Here is a 6000-nt window from a genome sequence, read left to right as displayed (position 1 = left end):
TGCAGTCCAAGGGACTCTCAAGAGTCTTCTCCAGCACCATAGTTCAAAAGCATCAATTCTTTGGTGCTCAGCTTTCTTTATAGTCCAACTCTCACATCCATACATGACTACTGGAAAAACCATAGCTTTAACTAGATGGACTTTTGTTGGCAAAGTAATGTCTCTGTTTTTTAATATGCTGTCTAGCTTGGTCATAACTTTTCTTCCAAGGAGCAAGCGTCTTTTAATTTCATGGCTGCAGTCACCATCTGCAGTGATTTTGGAGCCCAAAAACTGGGGATGGGGAAAAGCTTCTATGCATCCTTGGGATTCTCATCAACACTTTGCAACAAAGCCCAGACCCAATGGAGTCCTCTGCTATTTATAGCCTTCCTCCTCACCTCACTCTCTCACAAGCTCAAATTTCAGACTAATCCATTCATAATCAAACAGTCACCATTAGAGATTTTTAACTGAGGTCATCAAAAAGCTTATAAACAGTTACTTGAGATCAGTCTCTTGAAGGGTTTCCTGACTGGAGATGGAACATCTACAGGATATTAAACTCATGGAAGATTAAGTAAAAATTCTGCATGAGTTTACATTTCCTCAACTGTGTACACTTTCTAAAATGATGGTGTGCTTCTAAAAGAACAGACTATATGTTACTGGGGCCTGAGCATCAGCAAATAAGGAGGGAAGGAATGAATAGAACCAATCTGACCAACGGAGCCAGAATAAACAGCCCATATAGTTAGGCCTTCCTTTCATTTTTATTTCCTCTTATTTGAAAGGATACTTTCTAATAGAAGCAGAGTTCCTTTGTCTGAAAGGTCTGAATGCTGGGACCATGGTCACTCAACCTGAAGTCATCAAGTGCCTGGGTATTTTTAAAAATTCTGAAACGCTAGACCTGGGACTCAAAGAGGATTTTGAAAGAAGTATAGAGAACAGTTCTTTGTCAATTTCCATTTACTGAAGAATTTTGTATTGAACAGGAATTGGGTTTCTATCTTTGTACTAACAGCTAACAGAGCTGAAAAAACCAAAAGCATTAAGGTAATTATTTTCCTTAAAAAGCAGAAGTGAAACACCAACCCTGGAACTTCAGAGCAAAAAGTCTGCTTACTATCAAAAAACAAAAGTTCACCCAAAGGTAAACCAGAATAGACTGCTGGTCTTTTCAGGCAAAAACAAAGAACAAATGCATAAGTCGCTGGCTTTGTTACAGCATAATGTTTATAAAACATTTAATGCAGTGTTCTTTGCCAATTAGGAGAGAGTACAGGATTTACCTTTCAGTTTTAATATCTTTGCCTGACTTTCAAACTAGTAACATGAGCCAAAAGGATTAAGGAAACCCTTTCATACATATTTCTACACAACTGTCTTCCTTGGAAATTATCTTCAGGGTAAAAGGGAATGATATTAGGCCCCTGTAGCAGGGACAAGCTAGATTTCCTTTAGATATAATTGGTACAATGTGAAATTTACTTGTATTTTCATGTCAAAACCTGATTATCTGACCATCCCCAAGATTTGGTGAGCTACCTAATACTTTTTATATACCCTTTTTTATATACCTTTAATAAAGCCTTTTCTGTTAAAACTAGCAAGAGAGGATTCAAAGTTAAAATAAACCACAGAGTCAGTGGTGCCAAAGAGTTTACAGTCAACAGACCCCCAAAGAAACAGAAATCTGAATGATTTTCTCCTTGAACTGGGTTTGAAAGTAGCAAAGATCCTAAGACTTTTAAAGGACCAGTAGTTCATTTTACACGGGGCAAAAGTGTGACCTACATGACTACCTGTTGTGAGCCACAATGCAGCACCTACTATTAGCAAAAGACTACATGATCCCTGCTGCCTCCCAGGAAAGCTTAAAGAGAGAAAATGGCAAGCTCAGTATTTAAAATTCTTAGCTTGGGACTTCCCTGGGGGTCCAGGGGTCAAGACTCTATGGTTCCCGATGCAAGGGCTATGGGTTCGATCCCTGGTTGGGGAACTAAGATCCCATTTGCTGTTTGGCCAAAATAAACTCTTTAAAAAATAAATAAAATTCTTAGCTCTGGGTACAATCATCAAATAAGGGGTTTCTATGACTAGCACCCTAAGAATGAGTCTCTTCTATGTTGCAAGGCTAGATCACTGAAGTCAGACACAGAAGATGACCTTAATTTGCACCACGGCAATGCAGGTTGATTTCACAGTCCTTCTCTTGAGTACAAGTGAGGGAACTGATCAAGAAAGAATGCGATCCTAAGAGCTCCAATGGAGTCCACTGGTATCCCAAAAATTAATTTAAAACCACTCATTTTCCCTTGCCAGATAAAGCTGTTCACTCTTCCATTAAGACCAGTCTGTTACTAACTTGGTATAGGAGTGCATGAGTGCTCAGTCCTGTCTGAATCTTTTGCGATCCCATGTACTGTAGCCCACCAGGCTCCTCTGTCCATGGGTATTTTCCAGGCAAGAATACTGGAGTGGACTGCCATTTCCTCCTCCAGGGCTTCTTCCCAACCCAGATATCAAACTCACATCTCCTGCACTGGCAGGCAGGTTCTTTACCACTGGGCTACCATAGGTGGCTTGGTTGTAAACACCTCACCTAGGCAAGGTCCTTCTCAAGGGGTGCCAATCCTCCCTATGTCCCATTCTAAATTGCTTCTATACCTAAAACCAGATATATACTCCAGCATGTCCTTTGACGTACATTACAAAATCAAACCATGAGCATGTAACAACAAAAAAGGAAAAATCACAAGAGTTGGTTAAATTCTATTACAAAAAACACCGAGAATAGATGTGAAAACAGATTCTGGGGATGATAGATTAGAGGAAGAAGAACATCATTTTAGATTTACTCAAGTCAAAAATACAGAGACAAATAGCAAAAATGCTGGAGCCAATATACTAATTCTGGGTGACCCAGGTTGCTTATGTTTTCTTGGTGGTTTAACTCAAATCTGGACTCAATCATGGCCTCCTAAATGAGGCTGAGATACAAGATTATATGTAGTAGAAAAAACATAGAAATCTGGAGAGACAGCTATCACATGCACCATAATTATATCTGTTCCCAATTAGGTCTCCCAAGAAGGCCTCATGTCTTTACCACAGCTCTGAGAAATAAATGTTGAGGTCTTCAGAAAGCAGTATAATGGTTGCACTCTGTGGATCAAGATAAATGTGAAAGCTGTCTGTGTAATGGGTCCTACTCTTTCAATAGCGATTATGGGATCCAGAGTGGAAGAGGCCAACAGAGTCACTTTATCACAAGAGATAAGACTGGCTTACCAACCATAATAAGCAGCAAGGCTAGAGTGGATACAGATTTAATTTGCTTAAAAGAGTTCACTCCAAAAACTACTTTATTGATGAAATTAGTGAAAGGTCATCGATATCTATACAAGACTCATTAAAATGCACATATTCATTTAAGCAAGGTCAAAACATCTACAGGGTGAAAACCACCGTGGGATTAGAACACTGAGATCAAAGAGAAGTCAGTGGTCATGAACCTGGGAGACAATGCAAGGGATCATTTCTCCAAAGAAGGTCAGGGTTATGTCCACTGACCCAGAACAGGATTAGGGTTATGTCAAGTACTTTTAGTAAAGTATCATTATTATGAACTATCTTTAGAGGATCCTAGGGGAAAGTTTGATTCAAGAGTCTCAGGAAGGCCTATAAATACACCCAAATCTTTCTAAAGAAACTAAATGGTGCCACTGTTTGGGTCAGAAATTGTTAGAGGGACCTTGTTAATTTCAAAATTATAATTGCAAATTGTCTCAAAAGTAACAAAAAGGAGACTACTGATGCTAAAACCAATGGACCATAGGTAACACCATGACGCCAAATCAAAATTATACCATTATTTTAATGTTTTAATTATTTTAATGTTTAATGCTTTAATGTTTCCTAATATTAATAAGCTCTAAATGTAAGAAACTTAAAATATAACATCAACTGCCAAGCTAAAATAAGGAAATCAGATCATTTTTCAGAAAGCAATAGGAATATATAAAATATATAGAAACTGATTCTCTGCAAGTATTTTTTAAATGCATATACCCCTGGCAAACTTGATTAATGGAAAAAGAAAAAGCAAAAATATACAATATTAAGATAAAAAAAGGCAGAGGAAGGGGAGGTGGGAAGGGCTTACCAGGTGGTGCTGGTGGTAAAGAACCTGCCTATCAATGCTGGGGTCCTAAGTGACTCAGGTTCGATCCCTGGGTCAGGAAGATCCTCTGAAGGAGGAAATGGCAACCCACTCCAGTACCCTTGCCTGGAGAATCCCATAAACAGAGAAGCCTGGCAAACTACAGTTCATGGGGTCACAAAGAGTTGAACAGGACTGAAGCAACTTAGCATACACACACAAGACAGAAAGTAATAACTGCAGGGTTTTATTTTTAATTATGATAAAAAAATCAGATTTTAATGATTTTAAAATCATATGAGTATAGATGCAAGTCTATGGAAATGTTGCAGATATAATTTGTGAGTCCCCTCAGATTCACAAGACTGAACCTTCTTCTGGAGTCCTCAGTGACCAGCAGCCACTGCCGCTGCCACCGACACCACCCCATCAGCAGGCATCCCAGATCACTCCATCGTCTCCTGAGGCCAGTGCCAGGCTCTGGAAATAGGACCTTCCTCACATCTTCCCATCATGCCAGAAGCCCTGGAAGCTCTAGTCCTCTTAACACTACTCAATCAGACCCACGTAGGCTCTGATTCCTCCTACCACTGACTCCAATGAATATTCCCCAAAATTGCATCCCACATGGTGGGATCTGGCTTCTGCAGCAAGAGCCAAAGAGGCGAGGTGACGCAATCTGGACAGCAGAGGGTGAGCTCCCCATATAGCAAATATTGACCAACAAGAGCAATGAGATGAGAGGGAATTGGCAGATAAATCCACCTCCCTTCCTCCCTGCAACAAACTATTCTATACTTATTTTCTGGATAGCCTGTCTGGAGTTGGCCTGAGTGACACAGCCTTCATCTTTCAGGAGGCAGTGAGCACAAACCTGCATTTCCTTCCTCACCTCTTTCACTGTCCCAGGATTGCACCTCCCAATAAACCATTAGCACTCAACCCTGGCTTCAGCCTCTATTTTCCAGGGACTTCAAGCTAAAAATGCAGAGAAAATGGTTGACTTTACCAAAATAAAAACCACTGTATTTGACCAAATAGGAAGTAGTAAGCTTGAAAGGATTAACAATCACAAAAGACATTGGAAAGCCAAGGTCTACCACTTTTCAAAGAATACCAGGCCCAAATGATATAGCAGCTGGATTATCTCTACTTTTTAAAGTACAAATAATTCCTAATTTATGTTATTTATTCTCAACCGCAGAATTCATTTTATGCATTATCATGTTCTTATTAACATAACATAATGAAGAAAAAACTCTAGGCAAATTTCACTGATGAATAAGATGCCAACATTTTAAACGCTATCAGATAAATTTTGGCAGTGCAGTAAAAGAACAATTCATCATAAAGATTTTTTATAACAAGAGTTTTTTATTTTTTATTTATTATTTCGGTTGTGCTGGGCCTTTGTTGCTGCATAAGGGCTTTCTCTAGTTATGGCAAGCACGGGGTATTCTTCATTGTGGTGCGTGGGCTTCTTATTGAGGTGACTTCTCTTGTTCCAAAGCAAAAGCTCTGCATGCATGGGCTTCAGTAGTTGTCACTCAAAGGCTTAGTTGGTCCGCAGCATGTGGAAGCTTCCTGGACCAGGGATCGAACCCATATTCCTTGCATTAGTAGGTGGGTTCTTATCCACTGTACCACCAGGGAAGTCCAATCATAAGGATTTTTAAATTATTAGCAGGTCATATCCATATCAACATGTATGAGAGAATTCAGTAATTTTCTCTATATAGCACAAGATCCTTGAAGACAATCTCTAGGTCCATCCATGATGCTACAAATGGCATTATTTAATTCTTTAATGGCTGAGTAATATTACATTGTATATACATACCACACTTTCTTTA

The sequence above is a fragment of the Bubalus kerabau genome, chromosome 1, assembly GCF_029407905.1.
Source record: "Bubalus kerabau isolate K-KA32 ecotype Philippines breed swamp buffalo chromosome 1, PCC_UOA_SB_1v2, whole genome shotgun sequence".
Lineage (NCBI taxonomy): Eukaryota > Metazoa > Chordata > Mammalia > Artiodactyla > Bovidae > Bubalus > Bubalus kerabau.
Note: the sequence above shows the minus strand (reverse complement) of the source record.